The 27,362-nt window shown below is 32.9% G+C and overlaps 1 long non-coding RNA gene across 1 annotated transcript in view; it reads right to left on the reverse strand.

The window, feature by feature from the left end:
- Positions 1–2,396: 2,396 nt before the first annotated feature.
- Positions 2,397–27,362, reverse strand: part of LOC143204891 (uncharacterized) — a 301,831-nt gene continuing 276,865 nt past the window's right edge. Inside the window, exon 4 of the long non-coding RNA XR_013007696.1 lies at positions 2,397–2,831. This is a non-coding gene — a long non-coding RNA (uncharacterized LOC143204891). The remainder of the gene's footprint in view (positions 2,832–27,362) is intronic.

The raw sequence follows: 27,362 nt of genomic DNA on the forward strand, positions 1-27,362 counted from the left end.
TTAATTTTGCATGGTTTGGTATCGACATTTAGTGTTATATATGTCGATATATTTCTTCACGGCAGATATCTTATTTGAACAGGGCAAATTCTTTTATTATTAATCCCTTAGAAAGTCAACAATCTGCCCGTGGGCAATAAGCATTATTATATGATTTCCGTTATATAATATTAAGACATGTAGAATCCTGACATGTAGAAGATCACTTATAATCTAAATCTTATTCTAGATTCTATTCTAACTTATTTTAAAGTATATCCTAATTTATTCTTAAGATTATTCTAACTTATTCTAGAGATTACTAAATCTCACTCTTTGTGTTTATTAATCAGTTCTTATGATAGTTTGCGTTTGAGCATATGCACTACACTTTCATTCTGCACATTTAAATGTTTGGCGAGTGCATTGGGAGGCACTAATAGACTTTCATAGTACTTCGAACTAACACTATATGTTTTTCCATGTCAAACGTCGATCAAAATGCATTTCCAAATGTTTGAGGGACATGTTCTATATAAGGGTGAATGTCACATGGGTAGATTTTGCCTCATTTGCTTTGATGCGCCGCGTCATCAACCACAATTCGACTTTGTTAAGATGATAGTGGAGGTTTCTTGTGGCTGATATTGGATCCTCGTGTGATGATTAAACCGGTGTATCGTCAGGATATCTTGCAACAGTAGTGTTTCTTGAGGTCGGTAGGTCAGCTGTATACCATAGATATAACAATGGGCCAAGAACACTGCCCTGCGGAACACTCGAATATATTAGGTGTAGGTCAGTGTATTCGTCACCCTATTTGCCAATAAAATGTCTGTCTGTGAGGTATGTTTTCAGGAGTTGAAAGTGCGTATGGGGCAAAAGATTTTTCAATTTAACATGCAGTCCAGTCTACCACACCTTGTCGAAAGCCGACAAATATCGACAAATGCAGCGGAGCAATATTTTTTATCGTTTAACTTTATGTTGATTTGATTGCTTAATACATAGATTGTTGTTGTTCCGTGTTTATTACGGAAGCCATGGAATGGTCTCGAATATTTTTTCTCTGCTCTGCCGTTATGTATAGTTTTTCGAATAGTTTAGAAATCACAGGTAACAGGCTTACAGGACGACAAGGGAAGACAGTGTTATATAAAAAAAGGGAACAACACGATTTTTGTTGTACAGAGCGGTCCCGAGCGACACCGATTCTGGTCGAATAAATTAATTTTGTGCCACGCTAAAACGGACAATATTTATACGTATTACGGTGATTGCGACGGACTGCTTCTCAAAGATACGATCAGCGACAGCAATATCTTGTCAATTAGGCAACGATACGTCGCTGAGCGGGCTGGCAGCGTCGGCATGCTTTCATGTCGGTATCAGGATCGACCGGGGAACGCATCCATGTCGATTATTCCACCAATCGATCCGCTACCGAAACGAACCGTACATCGATTTGACTATTATATGTTTGGAATCTACGTGTTTAACCGTCACTTTTGATGTTCGAGAACGCGACGGGAATGTTACAACAATTAGAATACAATTTATACATCAGATAAACCGCCCTGTACGAATACTATACAATACTATATTTAGAAAACGATTTTGGATTTGGCGCATGCATATATATAGCTCCATTTACTTTAGAATAATACGATCAATGTCTTATTTGTAATTATATATATTTTTAGCAGACTTTGAAAAAGGAGGAGGTTCTATATTCGGCTGTACATCTATTTTTTTTAAAGTATGTTCCCCGATTTCTCCATCAATTGAGGGCCGATTTTAAAAATTATTTTTTATTCGAAAGCGTGCACCTGAGGTGGTCGCATTCGAACCAAATTGGGATGTGTTAGAGGAGAGGGTGAAAAATCGAGGAAAACGCTCACATTTCACGCACGTACAAAACTTTCACATCTTTTTATCTAAAATAATCAGATATTTGGATATAATGTTATTGCTGAACTGATGTGACGGAAAACCGAAAGGCGTTTAGCGCAAAAGCCATTCAGTTTGCTTTTTAAGCACTAACTATGGTATAAAAGACCTCGTAGAAATATTGTAGACAGCTGTTTCTATTTCGTAATGATTAAAGCGTTTAGTACTCAAACGGAATAGCAGGTTCGATTCCCAGTATGCATCAAAACTTTTTGTGGTTGTTTAGTTAGAACATCTGTTAAATCACCAAGACCAGATAACTAATGACTGCGTAATTAATAAGTTATTATTATAATAACAATAATTAATAATTACAATAACAACCAATAGCTGCATAATTTATTAAAAGAAAAAAATAAAATATTTTTAACAAGAAATTTATTATATTTATTTCGTTATTACAACGCTTATTATATATACATTTTATTTTCAATGTTTTTAGTGAGTTCCTTATTTATTATTTGAAGTCGGTTAAATTTTTTTGAATAAAATACAAAATACAAAAGAATTTCAACAATCTGCCCATGGGCAATAAGTATTTTTTTATCGTTTCAATTAGACAATAGAACAATACTGACATGGAGAAGATCCCTTCAGTAAGTGATTTGCCGTACAAAATTATAATCTAAATCTTATTCTATCTCATTCTATAGATATTCTATGTGTCTATTAATCAGTTTGTATAGTAGTATGCGTTTGAGCCTGCGCACTTCATTGACATTGCGCACATTTAACTATTTGACTATTGCATTGGGATGTACCAATAGTCTTTCAAAGTACTTTGCACTAATACTTTGAATCACACTCGTTTTAGGCTCTAAGGGAATATTGTGCTGCATTGGTTTGCTGGAGACGTAATATGGGGCATCGACGATGGCTCGCAACACCTTATTCTGGAACCTCTGAAAGATCAGAATGTTAAATTTGCTAGTAGTAACACAGTACCATAGGTCAAAATAGGTAAGTAAGTAAGTAATAGCAAAATAATAAGTATTGAGTGATATAGAAAAACCTTGTTATAATTTAGATCCAATATCAGCCAATACATTCGGTTTAGTTTGCGTTTTGTCACCACTATATGTTTTTTCCATATTAATTGTCGTGTTAAAATGCATTTCTAGATATTTAACATTGGCTGCTTGTGGGAGATTTTGACTATTCATTTTTACAGGGGGGCAAGCCCTTTCACAAAGGGTGAATGTCACATAGGTAGATTTTCTCTTTTGTTTTGATACGACACATAACGACTTTTCTAATATACGTTGGAAAAATTTGACATTTTTTGATACCCATTTTATATCAAATAATTGTATATTTAAATGAAATCATTGAAATATAATTGATGTATATGTCTATGTATTTAAATTAACTGTGTAAACCTAGTGTATTTTGTTAATATATAAATAATTAGTACAAACATTAAGAACCATGTATATCGGGATACAGAAATGTCATTACCAGTTTTTCTAACAAATGTCGCTATGCTTAAGTATGCAATGTTATGTACATATGTTATTTTACACTACTAACCTCAAGCTTCAAAGCTATACGTATTAAATTTTGTGGAAACAACACTGTCATGGATTTATATCTCTTTAAATATATCAAGTTTTGTACCTGAGGCCGTACACTTTTCTTATTTAATATACGGAAAAAACCGCTGAAAGTCATTATTTGTTGGTAGAAACTTGGAGTAAGCATTCCCTAACTTATCTCACCTGCCGTACTATCCAAACCTGACTCCACTTGCAGGGCAGCCGTTCGCCGTTTCTCAAGAAGAATTCCCAACTGTTCTTTTGGAATATTTTTCACGGATTTCCTGAGAGATGAGACAAAAAACATACAGACATAAAAATGAACATACAGGCAACATACAGAAATTAGCGTATGGTGAGCATTGCTCCCTCTCCTCTGTAGAACATATAAAACACCGGTCTAAATTAGGCGTGCTCTTATTTTAAATGTCGTATAAAATTTTAGAGCATACCAATCCTTGATTCCTGGGACTCTGTCTGGAAACTCGGCATGAAGCCAAATTTTTGCTTCAACTGTATTTTTTCCCTTCAAAAAGCAATATTTTATCAACAGCTGTCAAATTTATACACGCATTTTTTGAGGGTTGGGGCTAACTAAAAAACATATGGATTTATCTCTAGTAGCGCCATCTATGTGTCAGGCCGGAGACTTTTCAATTGACCTGTTATCTATAATGCATATAATTTTCCAGAAAAACATACATTTGTTAATAGTTCAATAATACTGTTCGTCTCTAAAATAATTCATAAACCACTACACCTGAACGTCAACTGGATTATTCTTTATTATTTGTCCGTCAGGAAAATAAAAATGCTCAACTTTCAACTGTCGAGTGCGCTGAACCGCCAAGAACAAATTGTGCAAAAGCAAACGCCGATATTTCACCAAGTGGGCTTTCAGCAGAGGACTCTGCACATAAATTTAATTCGAGAGGATATTTATAATCCCAAAGGCGTCAATAACGTGGGAACAACGACTGTTGCTCGGCCCCATCCGTTCACTATGGGTTTTTCGGCGACTGTGTTCGTATTTATGATTTAACTGGTTTAGTGCGATGACTACCTTCTAAGAAAAGCAAGTGTAATTTCATTATTAGTCATTAAAATATCAAAAACGGTTGTCTGCATGGTCGAAATTGGAGCCGTCTCCACACGACATAATTATTATCATTAAATTATTTTATAAATATACAACTAAAATATAAACGAATACTAAAATTCCTCATATTTGACTGTAACAGGTCAATTTAAATGTCCCCGGCCTACTGTAGTAAAACATATTTTTTTAACAACAACATAATTTCCTTCAAGGGAATTGTACAATCGTACAAAAATTGTATCGAAAAGTTGGAGGGTCTCCATAATCAGTGTATCACCCTTGAAGGGAATTAAGTTGAATAAAAAAATAATTTTGCCAAAAAATGTGTTTTACTATGGTTGGTCGGGGACGTTGTGAACCAAGATTTCGTTTTAAAACATGAAATAAGCTTACTAAATCACAGCAAGGTGAAAGCAATACAGCTAATGTACAACACGTAGGAAATCGGAAGATTGAAGCGAACCAAACGACATGAACTTGTATAGTGTATAAATATGTATGTATTTTAATTTGTTAAATACACATATTAGTCCCGTATTCGGGTTGCTTGTCTATTAATGCAAGTACTATAGAACAGTAGTAATAAATTAATTTCTAAATTAAATATTAAGTATATCTAATGTAAGATGTAATTAGTTAAGAAGATACGAGAATGTTCTCGAGTTAATACCATTTTCTCATTGAGGCAAGCTTTTAAAAAGTCATCGTAAATAACATCAAATAACAGAACGTTGTAAAGAAGTTTGTGATTATAAAGGTGAAGCTTTCAATTGGAATCGTCAGATGAAGCTTAACAGCACTTCCAAGGGTTAACATATAAATAACAACCCTTGTACTGGATTCTTCTAAAATCTATGGAACATAAATGAAAACAACTAACCACAACGGTATTTTAAAATTATTCGGAGGACACCCATTGGCATAAACCTTAAAAACAATAATCGGTGTTAAGAAAGGAAATAGACGTGTCTTTGATGGAGACCATACCACCCAGACTGTTGTGGGTGTAACCAATCGAACTCAGCTTCGTTCGTGGAGCAACACGATCGACAGGAAATCAGATAGGGGTTCAAAACCGTGCACTTAAAAATATCCAGGAGGTCAGACGCGGAAAAATACTTTTGATTTCGAGGCGTGAAAACCGCAACTGGTATATATCTCCGAGTTCAGAGGGAGACCTCACATATTGTCGCTGGTGTAATAAAAGATCGCTTTCATCCCGCTTAACTAGGGCTGGCTATGGTTGTCAGTTGTGTATGGATGCGTGTGTGTGTGTGTGTATATACGTCTGTGGGTGTCTGTGTGTGTGTGCGGATACTTCACCGTCGTTTACATAGTTTGTCACTGAGGGCGGGAAAGATGAAAGCGTTGGATGCTGGATAACAGTGAACACATGGCTATAGTGTCAAAACAATCACGGCTGAGCTTTAATGCTGGTAGAACAGTTTTTTGATTCTTTCCTGCTTTGTGAATATATACAGAGAGACCGTCTTAAAAATATTCATTTTTATTGCGGTACATCATTATATTTAGTGTCGGGAAATTATCCTATGAAGTCATGCGAACATTTTCGTTTTTGTTAATGTATATTTTTTGTTTTATTAAAGTTTCTTATTCAAATATTCGACTTACTCAAGCTTGTCTTACTACACAGTAATAAAAAATAATCTCTAATAATCAATCTTTAATAAATAATGATTAGTACAATAAAAGCATTAAGATAGTAAGATTATATAATTAAATAGAAATTAAAGCCAGTTTACTAATAACGTAGGAATATAGGAATGTAGTAATAAATATATTAGGGCTCATAATTAGGATGGCCATTACTTAATCTCTAATAAATCAAAGCAAATTTAACATAATTAAAACAAAACAAAAAGTCACCATCACAATACAAATCAGTGAAAATTTCCTACAAATCTCTAAAGTCTAGAAGATCTAGTCTAGGAAAATCTAGTCTAGGAGATTGGACAAAGTTTCCAACCAAACTAGAACTGAAAAAGCTGCTGTACTCGTTGGGAACCGAAGCCAAGACCTCGGCATGTTAACTTAACATCTAACCGTTACACGTTACACGTTCTAGTGCTTCTACGACGTTTCATATGATATGGTTAGAGCTTAAAGAGCATACTGAATGGCTTTTACAGTAAGCTACTTCCGAATTTGCGTCACATCAATTCAGTAATAATATTATACCCAAATATCTGATTATTTCAGTTAAAAAAATATGAGAAAGCTGTGTGTGCCTTTGAAATTTGAGGTTTTCCCTCGATTTCCCCTCTTCCCGCCAACAGATCCCGATTTGTTTTCAATGGGACCACCTCGGAAGTGCATTCTTTCGATTACAAAAAGAATCTTGAAAATCGGTCCGTACTTCACATAGAAATCGGCGAACATACATTAAAAAAATACATACAGCCTAACATAGAACCTCCTCCTTTTTTTGAAGTCGGTAAAAAGCAAATCCCAACCAACAGATTTAAAATTGATTATAGTTTTCCAAATATTCTATAAATTCTTAATTTTATTATTTTTACCATTAAGAGCCACCTAATGAATTAAAATATCTGAGTCTTTTATGAGTGAACTGAGTCAGTTATTCTGCTTGGGATTTCATTCACGGATAGGGGTCCAACAGTAATCGCTCATCATGCTTGCAACTAAAAATTATTTATATCCTGTTGGGATATCACCAGCGTAAAGCAGATAGAGTGGTTCCAAGACAGTACCCTGGGGACCTTCAGCCGAAATAGGTTTAAGTATTGCGGATGCCCCTTCATGCGAGAATATAATCGAATTTTCTTTCCTATCCTAGATATGTCTTCAGAAGTTGTCAATAATTCCACGGTAGTAATTTTCTCATTTTGTAGATTAAACTCAAAGCTTATACCTGATCAAAAGCTTGTGGGACGTCCAACGGCAACATTCCTTTTCTTAAAATGTCTTTTCAACAACCGCTGTTAACATAGTTAATCAAAGCAAAAAGTCACCACCACCATAGAAACCAACGAAAATTTTCTACAAATCTCCAAATATGTTAAACTGTGATCCTTACTGCAATGTTTGCTACTATTCTTGATCAACAAACCCCGGTAATAAATTGACTACCTGCAGCTTTTGCTTGACATATTATACATTTACTAGTCTAAAATTAACCTGAAAGAAGCCTCCAGTCAATTTTATTTTTACAAGACAATGATTTAATTATCTATAATCTCATATAAAAATATTTTTAATAAAAAAATTAACTGGCTTCAAAAAATAAATAGGGAACTCACCAAAAATTAAAAAATAATCAAACTTAGATTTTTAACTAAAAACACACATTTAAAAATAAAATATGTACATAATAATCGTTGTAATAACTAAATAAGGATAATCAAAAACCTTATTTAACCTATCTACTACCCGTATTTTATACTTTACTATATACACACAATTTAGATTAATACCTGCCTAAACCTATTTAACTATTTACAATATTATTTTAACTACTATCTTATTATTTTTACTACTTCTTTGAAATCGGTACCGAGCAACAAATTGTTATATTATAAAACAGTTATATTAATTTAGATTGGTTTTGTTGGTAATTTAATTTTTTTATATGTCACAAAATTATATTATTATTTTTGTATTGTTTGGGCTTGGCTTGTTTGTTGCAAATTTATTACTTTCGGAGTATCGTTCACCACTATTATTGCATTCTCGCAAAATCCTTCTAATATTTGGAAAATCTTCTTCTCTTATTCAACTTTCATTCTTAACAAATTCTACATACACTTCCTCTATAAAATAAACATTAAATACTAAATATATCGTAAGAAAAAACTTATTCTGTCAAATTAATTTTAATTATTTAATTAATATACAAGATCGTATCTAAACAGATCAATATGTTAAACCAATGGAAATCAACTTTAAAATATATGACAGTGAAGAAATAATTAGAGTTGTACTAGAATCTACGGATAGATTAGAAAATATTTGGATAGACCATTAAAAGGCGCATAGAAAGTTCCAAAAAAGACTACTACGATACCTCAGTAGTACGAAGCACCACGGACTAATGTAAGGCGATAGTGGGCTTGAAGGAACAAGCTATGAATACTGGAGTGACTGGTAAATAATTGATATAAAGGCAGACAGTGTTTTGGCGGCTATTTCTATGATTATAGTGCCATAAAAGAGCTGAGAGATCTAATCCAAATTGAACAAAACCAAGGCATTCAAGAATACCTAGAAAACTTGACATCAACTGAGGCTACAGAATATTCGTTGTGGAAAGCAACAAAAAAGCTTAGGAGATCCCAGCAGCATAACCCACCTATTAAAACAAGCGAAAATAATTGGGCGAGAAGCAATAAAGAGAAGGCCGACATTTTCTCAAAACACTTAAAAAATGTTTTTAAACTTTTCCAGTGTCAGTTACATAAAGATGACGAAAATAAAATTACTAGCTTTCTAGATTCGCCATTTCAAATGGATTTACCGCACGAGAAATTAACGGTCAAAAAAGTTAAACATACAATAATGAGAGAGATTAATATTAAAAAAGCTCCTGGTTATGACTTAATTACAGGCAAAATTTTAAAAGAACTATCAGAAAAGGCTATAAAACTATTAACATATATATTTAATGCTATGCTACGAATTAATTACTTCTCTAGTATCTGGAAAGTAGCTAAAATATTAATGATACTTAAACCAGGAAAAATACCAGAAGATGTGACCTCCTACTGACCTATAAGTTTATTACCAATAATCTCGAAAGTTTTCGAGAAATTATACATAAAAAAACTAAACTATATAATAGAAAAAAGAAAAATTATTCCAGAACATCAGTTTGGCTTTCGCAATAAGCATGGGACTATAGAACATGTGCATAAACTTGTATGCCAAATAAACGCTGACCTAAATGCCAAAAGATATTGTTCGGCTGCTTTCCTAGACATATCTCAGGCTTTTGACAAAGTATGGCATACGGGCTTGCAGGTTAAACTAAAGAAACTTCTCCCTCATCCGGACTATCAGCTACTAAAATCGTATCTCACTGACAGACATTTTATTGTAAATGAAGGCGATGAACATACCGAATTAAATCCCATATATTCAGGAGTTCGGCAAGGTAGTGTACTGGGTCCAGTACTGTATCTTCTGTATACGGCTGATCTGCCCACCACAAAAATAACTACTGTGGCAACATATGCAGACGATACAGCAATCTTAGCATCCCATGAAGATCTAGTCACAGCATCAATAAACCTACAAACCCACCTGGAGCAAATACAATTATGGTTTAAGACATGGCGCACTAAAGCCAATGAATCAAAATCCATGCATATAACGTTTACCCTGCGTAGAAGAACATGTCAACCAGTAAATATTAATCATCGTCAACTCCCCCAAGCAGAGCATGTTAAATATCTTGGTATGCATTTAGATCGACGCCTAACCTGGAAGAAGCACATACTCTCTAAATGGAAACAACTAGGACTAAAATTATATCAAATGTATTGGCTCATTGGGCGCAAATCCAAGTTATCATTAGATAACAAGGTATTGCTGTATGAGTCTATACTCAAGCCCATTTGGACATATGGAATTCAACTATGGGGTACCGCTAACAAATCTAATATATCCATCATTCAACGGTTCCAAAATAAGGTGTTGCGTGCCATTGTTGATGCTCCGTACTATATTTCAAATAAGGTGATACAACGCGATATTCCTCTAGAACCTATAACGAGTGTAATTAAACGTGTTTGTGTGAAGTACTTCGAAAGAGTGTCAGTGCATCCCAATGTACTCGCTAATCAGCTAAATATGCGACGTGATAGTGAAGTGCGTACACTAAAACGTTTAACACCAGATGATCTGATTACTGGACATATGTAGACTTTAGAACAAGTATTAGAATAAGACTAATTAATTAAGATAATATCTTATACAGAAGATTGCTTAATGAAGTGATTTTCTACATGCCATGTATATATAATATAGACAGAAGAAATACTTATTGCCAATAGGGCAGATTGTGGACTAGTAAGAAGAGTAGTAAAGAGAAGTAGGAAGTAGGAAGAGTAATAAAAAAATTAATATTAATTATTTAATTAATATACAAGATCGTATCTAAACAGATCAAATTGATAAACCAATGGAAATCAACTTTAAAATATATGACAGTGAAGAAATAATTAGAGTTGTACTAGAATCTACAGATAGATTAGAAGATATTTGGATAGACCATTAAAAGGCGCATAGAAAGTTCCAAAAAAGACTACTACGATACCTCAGTAGTACGAAGGACCACGGGCTAATGTAAGGCGATAGTGGGCTTGAAGGAACAAGCTATGAATACTGGAGTGACTGGTAAATAATTGATATAAAGGCAGACAGTGTTTTGGCGGCTATTTCTATGATTGTTGAAAGTTTTTTTTAATGTTTAAACGGAGAATTGTCTAAATAAGAAAACTGATTGTTACATTTGTTTATCACATAATTGTGCAGATTTAATGCATTAAATCATTTATTAAACTTAAATTATCACCATGTAGATATAGAATATTTCTAAGTTCAAACAAATTTGTATGTAGAATGTAATAGTTTTGTTCTGGGGACATACATGTATTTTTGTAATCTTTGTTTATAATGTTAATTAGGTTAGTTTTTAAATACATTTAAAATGAGATCGTGTGGTGTTAATGCCAGAAATGGTGTGCCAGAAATGTAAATAAAGTTTCTCTTTTGTTCCAAAGCCATAAGTGGTGTTATTAATTCCGTCTCGTCCCGAATCATAAGTGATTCGTAAGAGAAACTTATTTGACTGAGAACAAAATTGTTATTGGTTCAAAGTTAACGATCTGATGGTAATTAGAAGCTAGGGTACCGTAACAAAAACAAATATCTCCTAAACCAAATATTTTAAAACATTTTTTAACCAACACCGTCTGGAAGAAGAGACCAGTCCGAGACCCCTTCAATCATCCAGAATAAGCAAGTCGTCTGTGCGCCGGTGGAGAGATGATCGATGGCTGTTCCTCGTCGCGAGACAGCAGGATCAAACGATCGGTCACTGCTACCGCGAAGGCTCCTTCCTTTTAGCGACAGGAAATACGTAACATTTGCTTATCTATTTGGAATTAAAATATTTATTGATAGTAGGCCGTATCTTTTGATGATTCCTAGTTCTACTAAGTGTTTACGCTTGGTGAAAATAACTCAGCTGATGCCCGATCCACCGGATCGCTGTTTATTTACCGAAGATAAAAGACTTAATCGGTACTTTTAAGTAATCAAACAGATCATCCGTCATCGAGAAAAAAAAGTTATTTGCAGGTTTTCAGGCGTGCCCGTTTGTCAGTACACTGCTTTGCCGGCGTCACTGTTTATATACCGACCGGTGGCTCGAGTAAACTCGGCTCCTTTTTATTTTTATTGCTTTATGTAATACGCTTTGGCCGTATATTTTCGTTTTTCTCGTTTTTTTTTCGGTACCGTGAATATCGACGGATTCGGGGATCTGACTGCTCTGACAGATCGTTCAAATTAGCTCCTCATTATGAAATGGGATTTTTACGATTATTGAAAACGATCCTGTGTTCTAAGAAAGGCTCTAGGAAAAAGTGTTGCAGTTTCTTAGTAGTCGAATTATATTTAACTAGCGACCCGCCCCGGCTTCGCACGGGTGCAATGCTGATACTAAATTAAATACACTACAGAAAAAATATGAACGTTGTATATAAAAACATAGCGGCCCGCTCCGACTTTGCACGGGCATAAAATATATATGCCTATGTCACTCAATGAAAACATGATTAAAATCGATCCAGTATTTTTGGTTCATTCATTACTGCCCTTGGCCTGCACGCATTAAATTTGGAGTAAAACAATTCCTCTTCCCCTATACTTACTATGAAGATTTCCTGCTATCTTTGGAATATCTAAATTCATACAATTTTTATTACATTACACATTTTTAAACGCAAATTTTAAATTTGTAATATCTCCGAAAATATTTGTTTAATTTACATGCTGTAAGGTACCATACTGATCTATATTAATTGCACACTGTATTTAAGGTACTTAATTCGATAAGGATTAATGCCGTATTGCTTAAAATAGCTTCGTAAATAAGCCATTTTCTCACGTAAAAAGTAAACAATAAAAATGGTTAATGTGGGTTATCCCTAAAAGATAAACATATACCATCGCGGACTTTTTTGTAGACCTTTTTATGGTGTACAATACTGTAGTACATTAATTTGATCTAACTCGTAGGGTTAGGCAGCGTTTTTGCTAATTGCTAAATAAGCCTAAAAAAATAGGTTAATTTGCGACATCACGTTAGAAACCTCTAAAATTAGCAATGTTGCCTTAGTATATTATGCATGTATTATACATATAAACCTTCCTCTTGAATCACTCTATCTACTGAAAAAAACCGCATCAAAATCCGTTGCGTAGTTTTAAAGATTTAAGCGCACATAAGGATATAGGGACAGAAAAGGCGACTTTGTTTTATACTATGTGGTGATTATATTTAACAACGAAATTTAACGGACTGTAAAAAATCAATAAGGAACAAATTAGAACTGTTTTGTTCGTAATTTAATTTTGTGTATATGTTATAAAATTTTATAATTAGTTTAATATTGTTTGTTGCTCGGCACCGATTTCCAAATGATCAGATTTAGGTAAGTATTAAGCTAAATTGTGTGTACATAGTAGAATATAAAATATGTGCCATAGATAGGTTAAATAAGGTTTCGTTTATTTTTATTTAGTTATTACAACGATTATTATGTACATATTTAATTTTAAAAGGTTAATTTTTTGTGAGTTCCTTATTTATTTTTGGAAGTGAATTCAATTTTACTTTTTTCTTTTTAGTGTTAGGTATTTACTCAATAAACTACGCAGTTATATTATTAAATATTCCAGTGAATGCCCCAATTAAACATGGAGCCCGTATTAGGAAAAATAGAAACGCTTCTGGCTCCGGGGTCCGCTACCTAGTCTAGGAGATTTGACAAAGTTTCCAACCATACTAGAACAGAAAAAAAGTCTCTGTCCTCGTTGGGAACCGAAGCCAAGACCTCCGCGTGTGAGCTTAACGTCTCACCGTTACACCATAGAAACAATTGCTTTTGCTGTTTTTACGACGTCTCATATGATATAGTTAGAGCTTAAAAAGCATACTCAATGGCTTTTATACTGAGCTACTTCCGATTTTTTGTCACATCAGTTCAACAATGACATTATACCCATATATCTGATTATTTTAGATAAAAGATACGTGAAAACTGTGTACGTGCCTTTGAAATTTGAGGTTTTTCCTCGATTTGTCCCTTTCTAGATTTGAACCCCCTCCCCCCAAACGGATCCTAACTTGGTTCCAATGGGATCATCTCGGAAGTGCACTCTTTCGAATAAAAAATAATTTGAAAATCGGTCCATAGTTAACAGAGAAATCTGCGAACATACATTTAAAAAAATATACAGCCAGACATTTACCATTAACAGCCATCTAATTAATTAAAATATCTGATTCTATTATGAGTGAACTGAGACTGTTATACCGCTTGGGCATAGGGCTCCAACCATAGGATTTCATGTAAAAATTCTTGATATCCTGTTGGGAAGATCAGCAGCGTAGAGCAGGTAAGAATGGTTCCAAGACACTACCCTGGCGACCTCCAGCCGAAATAGGTTTAAATATTGCGAATGCCCTTTCATACGAGAATCTATATTTTCTTTTCTACCCTAGATATGATTCTAGCATTTAACAATAATTGCGCGCTGGCAATTTTCTCATTTAGTAGATTAAACTCAGAGCTTATACCTGATCAAAAGCTTGTGGGACATCCAGTAATGTTGAAGAGCAGCATTTCTTTACAAATGCCTTTTCAACAACCGCTGTTACCCTGTGCACCTGGTGAAGGTTGAGTGTCGATTTCGAAATCCAAACTGAAAATCTGTCGGTTTGTTAGGTTTTTTTTAACCATAATTGGAGCAACCTTCCAACATTCCGGAACATGCTTAAGTCTCAAACAGGCATTGAGTATGTATGTCGTGGTAGCCCTTTCAATAACAGACGAAATATCGTCATTTCCAGGAGCCTTTTTGAATTGAGGTTGTTATCAATTTCTGAGGCAACTTCCATTGGAGAAATCAGATTTACAGTTACATCGAACTGATAAATAGGATTGCAATCCATTGAGCATTCTATGATATTCGGTCGGAATGCATTAGCTCAATATTGTGCAAATAATTCAGCACTTTCATCGTTGCGTCGCTATTATAATAATAGGTCTTTTATATTTCCGAATTGTTTTCTATAGCGAGTAATCTTTGCATGCTTACGTGCTTAATTCACATATGTATTCTTTGAAGGAACTCTGTTATGTTTTTTAATAATGTGGTTTATCTTATTAGTAATTCTATTAATCTCTTGTTTTGTAGGTGACCGAATTTGTTCAATTAAATTTAGGGCCTTTTTTTAGTTTTACGATTAAACTGATTTGTTCCTGCGTTATAAGTCTAAACGTGTCCCAGTAAGAAAATTTGTTAGAAAGATTAGGCTTTTATGATTTTTTTTTCAGGATTTTAGCGCCTAATGTTAACAAATTCGGAGTGAGATCAGAATGCTTAGTTGGCACAAATTCTCGTTTTTTATTTGATTTGTTGAGATGCTTTTCAACATGTAAACATCCAGTAGTAAAAATCCAATAATGTTAAATTTCGAGCACTTTCTAGTATTACTTCATTGTATAACCATTACCTAAAAAATAGAAATGACTTTCCACAACCTAACATACAGAAAAAACTGATTGATGCTAATTAATATTATTATATTTACGTACAATCGTAGTACCCTATTTATAAATACTAACTAATTATACATCATTCCGACACTTCTATTAAGCCATCACTAATTAACGTCGTAATTTATAGTATAACTTTCCAAGAGCACACTTGAGAAAGTCTTCGAAAAGTTGTAGGCTGCTCTCCGACCCGAACTTCTCGGCAAAAAAATATAATCCAGAACAAGCCGCAGACGTACTTGAAAAATGAGAAACGTGATAATGTTTTTGGAGACCACCCAGTGCTCGTACGTCTGCACCGTGAGCGGATCCTTTTCATCTCGATCGCTTAAAATTAGATAAAATGAAAACAGGAACCGTTTGAAAAATCGGTTAGTATGTGTAACGCGCGACGTGCAAAGCCGAAGAGTAGAGCTGGGAACTATCGAATGAAAACAGTCGATAGTCGCAAGACTCTAAAGTTTTTCGATAGTAAAAAAATGTTTCGATTAATTGAAAATTAGTTTTTATTACATCTTTCATTAGGGATGATCGATATTCATCGATGGTAAATAAACATCGACGTCCATGTTACCGACGCGTGGTTAACGTGACACGAATATGCCTATAAAATCACAATTTTATTTAGGCTGGCTTGGTGGCGCAGTGGTAAAGGCGACAGGACGTTCCTCCTACTGTTGCGATAGCTGCGGGTTTGAATCCTGCTCGGACATGGTCGTAAAATGCATGTGTGTGATTGTTCTAGGTAATAATGTAAAATCCGACGAGGAAAATGATCCCAGTCACGCCAGTAACCAGGCTGGGTAAGATCGGTAAGATCGGTTGGTAAAAGGAGACTTTAAAATATATAGAAAAAACATATTTAAAACTACTAGAAGCTGATATAAAACAAGACCCATTACTTTAATGGACTACCAATAGAACAGACCAAAGGGAAAAGACCTTTCTAAGTTATTTTTTTTACAGAGTATATCCAAAAAATACTGCGAATATTTTTTTTCTTTAATTTTTACAATTTCTATAATAAACACAATTCATAATTAGTATTTTCTGATCTTGATTGGTTTTAGACTTTTTAACAGGAATTTTTAAACTACTATGGATATTAAAATAATTGATGGGTAAAATTTTACTTAATTTGGTGGTTTTCCAGGTTTCGAAATCATAATAACTTCAGTCATTTTCCGAACTTACAGAATATGCTTTAATCGGAATACTGTATTAACTTAGTTGGTGATACTCTTACCTTAGATTGGACCATTTTTAATCTTACACTGGTAAATAATTTTGAAAATTAGACTTCTTAAATATGGCTGTATTAAAATATATTATTATATTATAATTATAAAACAAACAAAATATAAAACCAATAGTTATCTGATGCCGTGTAAATTTACAAAAACATCGCAATGTTGCCGCATCAACTTTAAGTTTTAGTTCGTTTTGGCTTTGACATTAACGAAGTTCTAATCTAAATAAAATGATGAAATAAAAATAACATTATCAAATGTCATTTATTTTAACATTATTGTACATTTAATACATATATTATGGAAGGACTTAATTACACAGTCAGAGTAGTTTGTAGATTAGGGTTGTGTTTTATTATATCTACATTGAACCCTTTCCCACACCACGATGAGTTGGAGTTGTAGTTGCACTTTTATGTAGTAGTTTCCCCTGGAGGGGAATGCATCTAATTAGAAATTGTATGTGCAAGTAATGTATTTTGATTTCATTAGAAAGCATATTTACCTGTTTGCATTTAGTTTGCACTGATTCATTATCAAGTAATTTTGATATTACTGCATTTTGACTTAGTTCTGTGTATTACTGCCTGCGTACATCTTTTTGATTAAGTTAGTATAAATCACTGCATTCTCCCATATCTACACAACAGTTAGTATACTTTCTCTCCTCATACATCCTAGCCAAATGCTTATATATATATTGAACACTATACACACATATCTATACACACAAATATTTCATACACTACAATACAATGTTCTCTGGTTATCCTATATTAATTATATACTTAACTTTAGTTGACTCTCATCACTCTGTCTCGGTAATTGTCAGCATTGGATAATAATGCCTCATCCGGAAAGTATCAGTCACTATTACTTTCTTCCAATCTATTTAACACTTCCACCATTTGTTGTGACGAAGTTCATCCAAAGTCAAGGTGATATGTAGATAATGCTTCTTTACACATATTCAGACAGTTCTTGCTTTCTCAACCTGCATGTCTATTGTATTGATTCTATACATTGTATCTATTCTTAACAAGAATAAAAATGAGAAAGATAATATGGTGGGGTTTTAAAATGAATTTACAAATAGCAACAGGCAAAACACTCGATATAATGGTGACGTGAAATCACTGTTATTTTAAATAGACTACATGTACACATAAGTGTTTCTGGCTATAAATTCCGCATCCAATTGCATCGTTACGGGTGGGAAGGCAAAGCGAAAATGCCAAAAACTAATCTTTCTAAACTAAAGACACTAATCTTGTCGTCCTATTAGTCCGTCACCTGTGATCTTTAAACTATTCGAAAAATTATACATTAAGAGACTCAAAATAAACGCAAGGGAGATAATTATTATTCCAGACCATAAATTTGGCTTCCGTAATAAACACGGAACAATAGAACAAATACATAGATTGGTCAACCAAATTAACAAAAACTTAAACCATAAAAAATATTGCTCCGCTGTATTTCTCGATATTTCTCAGGCCTTCGACAAGGTGTGGCACACTGGACTGCATGTTAAATTGAAAAAGCTTTTGCTCCATATGCACTTTCAATTGCTGAAATCGTACCTCATAGACAGACATTGTCAAACAGGGTGACGAATACATTGACCTACACCCAATATATTCGGGTGTTCCACAGAGCAGTATTCTTGGCCCATTGTTATATCTATTGTATATAACTGACCTACCGACCTCAAGAAACACTACTGTTGCAACACATGGTGACGATACAGCGGTTTCATACGAGGCACCAATGTCAGCCACAAGAAACCTCCTCCTTCATCTTAACAAAGTCGAACTGTGGTTGAAAACGTGGCGTGTCACATTTGCTTTGAAACAATCTACCCATGTGACATTCACCTTTTGTAGAAGAACATGTCCCTCAGTAAAATTGATTAATCATGAACTTCCGCATGCAGACAACGTTAAATATCTGGTAGTGCATTTCGATCGACGTTTAACATGGAAAAGACATATAGTTAAAAAATGCAAACAGCTTGGGCTTAAACTAAACCAAAAGTATTGGCTGTGCATAAATCTAAATTATCATTAGATAACAAGGTTTTGCTGTATAAGTCAATACTTAGGCCCATTTAGACCTACGGTATTGAACTGTGGTGTATTAATAGTAAATCTAACATAGATATCCTCCGGAGGTTCCAGAATGAAGTGTTGCGAGTCATCGTCGATGCTCCATATTACGTGTCCAACAAACTGATTCAACGCGATATCTCCATAGAACCCATAACGAGTGTCATTCGAAGTACTAGTGCGAAGTACTCTGAAAGACTATTAGTGCATCCCAATGTACTCGCTAAACAGTTAAATGTGCGTGATGACAGTGAAGTGCGTAGGCTCAAACGCAAACTGCCATACGAGCTGATTAATAAACACATAGAGTGAGATTTAATAATCTCTAGAATAAGCTAGAATAGTTGTTAGAATAAGTTATGATAGACTTTAAAATAGGTTAGAATAGTATCTAGAATAAGATTTGAATTATAAGTTGTACAGTAGTTCACTTACACAAGTGATTTATTACATGTCAGGATAGTTATATTATATAACTGAAATCATATAATAATACTTATTGCCCACGGGCAGATTGTTGATGTTCTAAGAGATTAAAAAAAAAATTAAACAGTTGATAGCCGATTTCATTAATGTTTCCCAACGCTACTGATCCACGAAATATTATTATGGAAATATTTCACACTGTTTATTACATGAGTATGACCGAGCTGTTTTTACGATTATATAAACATTTATAATATATAAAGCGATAAAAAAGCGTTCTTTTATAACATTTAGTATATTATTGCCGTTTAGTATTCGACTGTTTTACTTAAATTCGTATGGTTTATTCGTAATTCTTATAGTATTTATGTAATAGGTAGTAAATTGATTTTAGGTTCTTCTCCCAATATGACTCACGACTCATTCACGATGTATGCTTGGATTAAAATTCTTGCGTATATTTGAAAACTATGCTACGTAGTATTTGAAATGTAACGTTTGGTATGTACAATTATTTGTTTTTATTTATATTTAATGTTTTTCTTTTTCTTTCGAGTTTACACGGATTTGAAAGTAAAAAATTGTTTTTGAAAATATATTTTCTTTTGTTGCTTAATACAATCTCAATTATACATTGAAATATAGTTGAAATATATTTTTTTTTGACTATGTGAAATATTTTATTGGATTCTTATTAATTTATTACTACCATTTATTTCCGCTCAGATCAATTACAGTCAGCTACAACTCAAAGTATAAGTTAATTAGACTAACTTAAGTTAAAGGTAATAGTGTACAGTTTATGTAAGTTCTGGGTTTACATTCATTAAAAAAAGCTATTATTCCTGAAAATATTTTTTTTTATATAAGTTTTTTCATACAGTTAGTGCAATCTCAACCATTAATTATAATAGAATTATTCAGTTATATACAGTATGTTATTACATTCGTATTAGTACAAACTAAATTATAAATTAATTTATTGCCACTATTTATTTGCTTTTGGATAAATTACAATCAATTGCAACTCAAATTATTAGTAAATTACTAACTTAAGTTAAAGGTAACACTATACACTTATACACTTTATGTAAATTGTGAGTTTATGTACATTTAAAAACAAAAAGCAGTTATACTTCAAAATACTTCTTTCAAATATAAAATATTTTATTACATACAGTTGTGCATACAGAGTTTCATGCGACGAATGATAATGCCGAAGCAAAATGTGTCAACTGTAACTGTGATCATCCTGCAAATTATAGGGCATACCTAGTCCATAAAGCGTTGCACCAAAAACTTTACCCAGCACTAAGAGAAAAAATATAATTGCAGCCGCCAAGGCAGCCTATACCATTTAACTTATCTAATGCACCAACACAACATCCTCCTACATCATTCGTATAACATCACACGCAGTAACTAATGGTCAGACCCAACTTAATAGGCAGGTATCGCTAATTACTACGGAACCTGAAAGTACTGCTAGTAAATTAGAGGAAATTATGGGTAAACATATGGAGTATTTGAGTATAATGCTGAATTTACTCATCGTCGTCGTTAGTAAGTTATACTAATGACTAATAGCCATTATGCAAGCCTATTCAGCAGCATGCCAGGGAGCTTAAAATATTGATATCATGATGGTATCCGAAACGCATTTCACGGATAGAAATTATTTACGGATTCCGAAATACAAGCTATATCACACAAAAAACACAGATGATAAAGTATATGGAGGAACATCTGTAATTATCCATAAAACCATAAAACACTATGAAAGAGAGAAATTTAGCGAAGACTATTTACAAGCCACCAGTAACCATTGAAGAAGTACAAGGGCCATTAACAATGAGTGCTATCTATTGCCCACCTAAACAGAACAACAAGGCAAAACAATACCACGGTTTCTTTTACACACTAGGTAATAGATTCATTACCGGAGAAGACTACAATGTAAAACATATAATGTAGGGTTCTAGATTAATAAATCCAAAAGGCACATAATTGGTTAAAGCAACGAAGGCACATAACTTACAACATATATATATATATATATATATATATATATATATATATATATATATATATATTATATATTATATATATATATATATATATATATATATATATATATATATATATATATATATATATATATATATATATATATATATATATATATATATGTACTAGTGACCCAATATATTGGCCGTCAGATAGAAATAAAATTCCCAATACCATAGAATTTTGTGTTACTAAAAATATTGCCACCAAAACGTGCAATACTGAATCCTGCTTCGATGTGTGATCTGATCACTCACCAGTTATTATAACAGTCAACACAAATATTATCAACAAAACTAAATCACCATCTCAACTCATCATAACTCTAAAACCAACTGGCCATTATTTAGACAGAAACTAGACAGTCAAATATCCTTAAATTTATATCTCAAAACAGAGAGATATATAAAAATAGAAGCAAAACAAAAAATAAAAAACATATAAAAGGCAGCATGGTACGCAACCATAATAGCACAACATATTAAAAGTTTAATTATATATCATCTACAATTAAACAATAAATTGCTGAAAAGAAAAAAGTGTGAAAGTCATGGCAACAAGTAAGAATAGAAAAAACAAGAGACAATTCAACAAGGCATCAAAAGAGCCGAAAAAGCTAATAAATAACGAACAAAATCAAGGAATTCAAAAATATATAGAAAACTAAACGCCAACGGAATATTATTTCTGAAAAGTACTGAAACAGCATAATCGACTCATTAAAATTGATAATAATACCTGGGCTAGGAATGATAAAGATAAAGCGGAAGTTTTCTTTAAACAAACACTTAATAAAAGTATTTAGTCCGTACCCATCTGAAATATCCGCAACAGAAGAAAATAACATAGTTAACTTTCTTAACACTCCGTTTCACATGGATTCGCCATATGAGAAATTTACTGTTAAGGAAGTAAAACAAACTATAGTTAAAGAAATCAATGCTAAACAAGCCCCTGGTTTTGACTTAATTGCTGGAAGAATCCTAAAAGAGCTATTAGAAAAGTGCACGAAATTAATAACGTTTATATTTAATGCATAAATAAATAATAAATAAATAAATAGTTGTTAAGGCATAATTACTTTCCTATCACTTGTAAAGTGGACCAAATCAGGGCAAAAATCAGAAGACGTGTCTTCTTATTGTCCTATAAGCCTCTTACCTGTGATCTCTAAAATGTTTGAAAAACTATACATATTATAATAGCTATTTAGTTAGCAATTTGTTTCATGTTTTACAATGAATTCTTAGATAGACCTGTGACACTAAGCTCTAACTTTCAAGACATTAAAGTTAGATATCCCCAAACATTCTGTAAAACTGATACATTTATACTTTCATAAAAATCTCTGTCCTATTTTAGACATAAAAAGGAAATGATTTCTAAGTTGGTCACTCTCCATTCGGTAGTCTTAATGCCGAGGACTATGGTTCGGAGCCCACGTTGAACTACCACGTCCAGTCGAGATAAACCCTCCTTAGTAAAAAGGATACATTAAAATATATAAAAAAGAAATTTTAATATATTTCTAAAACGAATTAACTCAATATAGTTATTAAATAATTAATTATTTATAGACATATATAATATCATATATCACGTTAGACAAAAGGCAGAGCAGGTCAGGCTCTAAATCAAATAACTGTATAGGTTAGTCGGAAGATACTTCCAACTTGACATAAAAGAAAAGAAATTGGTTTTATCAGTCTTTATAAAGTTTATTTGGACTGGGATTAACTGGAAAAACGATACGAAAACAAAATTCTCTAGTTAATTACCAATGTTTATCGCTAGGAAACGATGAGCTCGAAATCAAATGGATTTACGGAGTGATCCAAGATTTCTCCTTAAAAAATGTTGACTGTGATTTATTAACGTGGAAGTAATACAACTACTGGCTAATCAACTACTGGCAACTACTAGGAAATCGGAAGACTGAAGCGAACCAAACCACATAAACTTGTATTAACTTCATAAAGTAATATTATACTAAACATACCTAATGTAGAAGGTAATTAATTTATAAAAAATATATCACAAATAATCAAGTGAGATTGAAATTCCCCTATAAAATTGAAATATTGCTTTTTAACACATAAGTTACAAATTGATTTAGATGTCTTAAACATTCAGACATATATATTGGTTGTCATAGTGCCTTGCTCCACCCACCATTATCGCCTAACGTATACCATCTTACTTTCTACATCTTGCGCCACTTATCCTTATCTTAACCCTCACATTTCATTGGGTTTAGAAAAGATTTATTGACATATTTTGGGTGGTCTATATTGGTATCACAGATCCGTGCCATATTCGGCACTATCAATGAAGGTTTTTGAGTATCCAATGATATTTTTTAAAACAGACCTCTTTAAGAGAGACATATATAACTTACTCGTTTTCCAGACATACCTCCCATATATTTTGTGAAATATTTGGTTACATATAGTTTTATGAAACAATTGTACGAAAACATAAACAGATTTTAGCCGTTCACGATAAATATTACTAAAAAAATAATTTTTTAGTCTTTTGAACGTTTTCTTTCTCGCAAATTCAAGTCATGGAACAAGTCAAGTCAAGTCAAGCATTTTTGAACATGGAATTATCTTTAAACAGTGTCCATAATTAAACTCTAGTTTTTTTTTGGAAAACTGTTTATTTTTTTGAGCTTTTGATTTTCAAATACCACCTCATGTAATTGTTATTTTGTTGCTTAAAATATTTTAGGTTAGCCTGCAACTGCTATTCGATTATGCTGATTTAATAGTAGACGTATATTTCGAAGTGTTCAGTGCTTCATCGTTACTATTTTGATTAGTTTTTCCATATTAATCCATACTAAAGCAAAGCGATAACTTTGATTACTCAATCAGACCAGGTCAAGAATGTTCATTATTAAATTAAGACACTATCAATGATCCTGCATGTTCAGCTCTCTATGTACTACTTTAATTTATTGTTTATCATTTTAACATAGATCTTATTAGATCATTTTAACATAGATCGTATTTTTTCGCTCGAATATTTGCGATTTTTTTTGCAATTTTAAGTTTCTAGCATTCAAATAATCGCTGAATAATTAAACTGCAGAGATTACAATATTACATTTAACATAAAATACTAATTCAATTAAATTTCACATAAAATTTATTATATGAAACTTGTGTTTTAAAAATAAAAATGGATATCTTTTTATGTAAGATAATCGCAGGTTAATCAAATTTACATATGTTAGAACGAATTGTATGTTCAATGAAATGGCAGTATAATAATTTTTTTATATATATTTTTAAGTATCCTTTTACCAATCATCTGGACTGGGCATAAAGTTTAACGTGGGCTCCGAACCACGGTCCTCAGCTTTAAGCCGACTGGCGACCAACTTTAGAAATCATCCCGGAAGACATCCGGTCTTACCCAGCCTGGTTACTGGCGTGACCGGGATCATTTTCCTTGTCGGATTTTGCACTCTTACCTAGGACAATCACAAATTTTTAACAAACATAAATTTACGACCATGTCTCAGCAGGATTCGAACCCGCAATTCGGCTATATATTTCATTTTATTCAAATTTAGTTTTTAAGATATACTATAAAAAGCATATCTTTAAAAAATGTTCGGGTATTTGTTTACTACACGTGTCTTACAAATCATATCTGCAACTTAATGGATATTTTCGTAGATTTAACTCCCAAATACGTATGTTTTGAACATTTGATGTTTACCCGATAGGTAATTTTTTTAACACTTTTCCGAAATCGTGAATATGTTAGATTTGCTAGTAATACCCCACAGTTCAATACCATAGTCCAAAGGGGCCTAAGTATTGACTTATACAGCAAAACCTTGTCATCTAATGATAATTTAGATTTACGCCCTATCAGCCAGTATGCTTGGTTAGTTAAAGCCCAAGCTGTTCGTGTTTTGTAACTATATGTTTTTTTCATGTCAAATGTCCATCGAAAGGCATTTCCAGATATTTAATGTTGTCTGCTTGTGGAAGTTCATGATTATTCAATTTTACTGAGGGACATGTTCTTCTCAAAGGGTGAATGTCACATGGGTAGATTTTCCCTCATTTGCTCTGAAACGCCACGTTTTCAACCACAATTCAACTTTGTTAAGATGAAGTTGGAGGTTTCTTGTGGCTGATATTGGTTCCTCGTGTGATGATAAATCCGCTGTATCGTCAGCATATGTTGCAACAGTAGTGTTTCTTGAAATCGGTAGGTTAGCTGTGTACAATGGATATAACAATGGGCCAAGAACACTCTCCTGCCGAATACCCAAATATATTGGGTGTAGGTCAGTGTATTCGTCACCCTGTTTGAAAATAGTTGAAAGTGCGTATGGGGCAAACGCTTTTTCAATTTAACATGTAGTCCAGCGTGCTACATGTTGTCGAAGGCCTGAAAAATATCGAGAAATGCAGCGGAGCAATATTTTTTATCGTTTAAGTTTTCGTTAATTTGGTTGACTAATCTATGTTGTCTGTTCCGTTTTTATTACGGAAGCCAAATTGGTGGTCTATAATAATAGTTCTCTCCTTTGTGATTACTTAGAGTCTCTTAATGTATAATTTTTCGAATAGTTTAGAGATCACAGGTAACAGACTTATAGAACGATCAGAGGAAACGTCTTCTGACTGTTTCTCATGTTTAAGAATCATAGTGATTTCAGCCACTTTCCAAGTGCTAGGAAAGTAATTAAGTCTTAGCATGGCATTAAATATGAATGTTATTAATTTGATGCACATTTCTTCACTGACAGCTCTTTTAATATTCTTCCACTTATTTGGTCAAAACCAGGAGCTTTTTAGAACTGATTTCTTTATGTATTGTTTGTTTTACTTCCTTAACAGTAAATTTCTCATGTGTTAAGATAGTCAACTATGTTATTTTCTTCTGTTGGCAATTTTTTGTTTAGTTATATGTGAAATAGAATTAAATTTTGGATATGTCGCGCTATTAGGTGTTGCGTATCATGCGGCGTCTTGTATAGATTTTGTTTTATTTTTTGCTGCTGTTTCTCTATCCGTTTCTGTTTTGAGAGGTAAATTTAGAGATATTAAACTGTTTAATTTCTCTCTGAATAATCGCCAGTTTGAAAGTGGCGAAAGAAGGTGGTTTTATTGAGAATATTTGAGTTCACTGTTATAATAACTGGTGAATGATCAGATGATAGATCGAAGCATGATTCAGCTTTGCACGTTTTAATGTCTATATTTTTCTGTAACACAAAAGTCTGTGATATCGGGAATTTTATTTCTATCTGACGGCCAATACGTTGGCTCACCAGTGGAAATATGCTGTAAGTTAGGTGCCTTCATTGCTTTGACCAATCATTCTGTTATAAACGCAGGTTAATGAGAATTACGAAGATATAAATACAAGATTTAAATAATTCTAGCGTGAATCGAATAGATGGATAATATTTTTTACACAAATAATCATGATAGACATTAATGGACACTTTTTGAGTGCTTTTATTTAATTTTTTTTGTTTCTTTTATCAGAACGTATGATCATTCGGTAGTGTTAGAGGCCCATTTTCTTCTATATGGCTGGGATTCAAATCTTACTAAGAATACTAAACTCATGATATTATTTTAAATATCATTCCATATTATTTGGTAAGTGAAACAGGAATACAGATAAATATGAAGTTAAGTGACACAACAAAACATTAGAAATATTAGTAAAATTACATTAGGTAACCTCATTAGACAATAGAATGTTTAACAATACTAGTGATCGCTCTAATACTAGTTAGTCCCTTATAGCAAGGGAATAATTTAAATGTGATATGTTACCAAAACTTATTTTTACAGTATTTTCAACATATGATCATAGCTATATTTAATAAATAACACTAATTGAAACAATACATATATATATATATATATATATATATATATATATATATATATATATATATATATATATATGTATGATCAAGCATTTATATGCAAACTATCTCAAGACCTAATACTCACCAGCATTTCTTAAATGACTTTTAATTAAGTCTAATTTTCTTTAGGTTTTAAACTACTACACCACTGAATCTTATAATAAAAGCATCATAAGTAAAATTATTTTCAGAACTGTAACAA

The sequence above is a fragment of the Rhynchophorus ferrugineus genome, unplaced genomic scaffold (assembly GCF_030347505.1).
Source record: "Rhynchophorus ferrugineus isolate W39M unplaced genomic scaffold, kcgeb_rfMv2 rfM11, whole genome shotgun sequence".
Taxonomy (NCBI): domain Eukaryota; kingdom Metazoa; phylum Arthropoda; class Insecta; order Coleoptera; family Curculionidae; genus Rhynchophorus; species Rhynchophorus ferrugineus.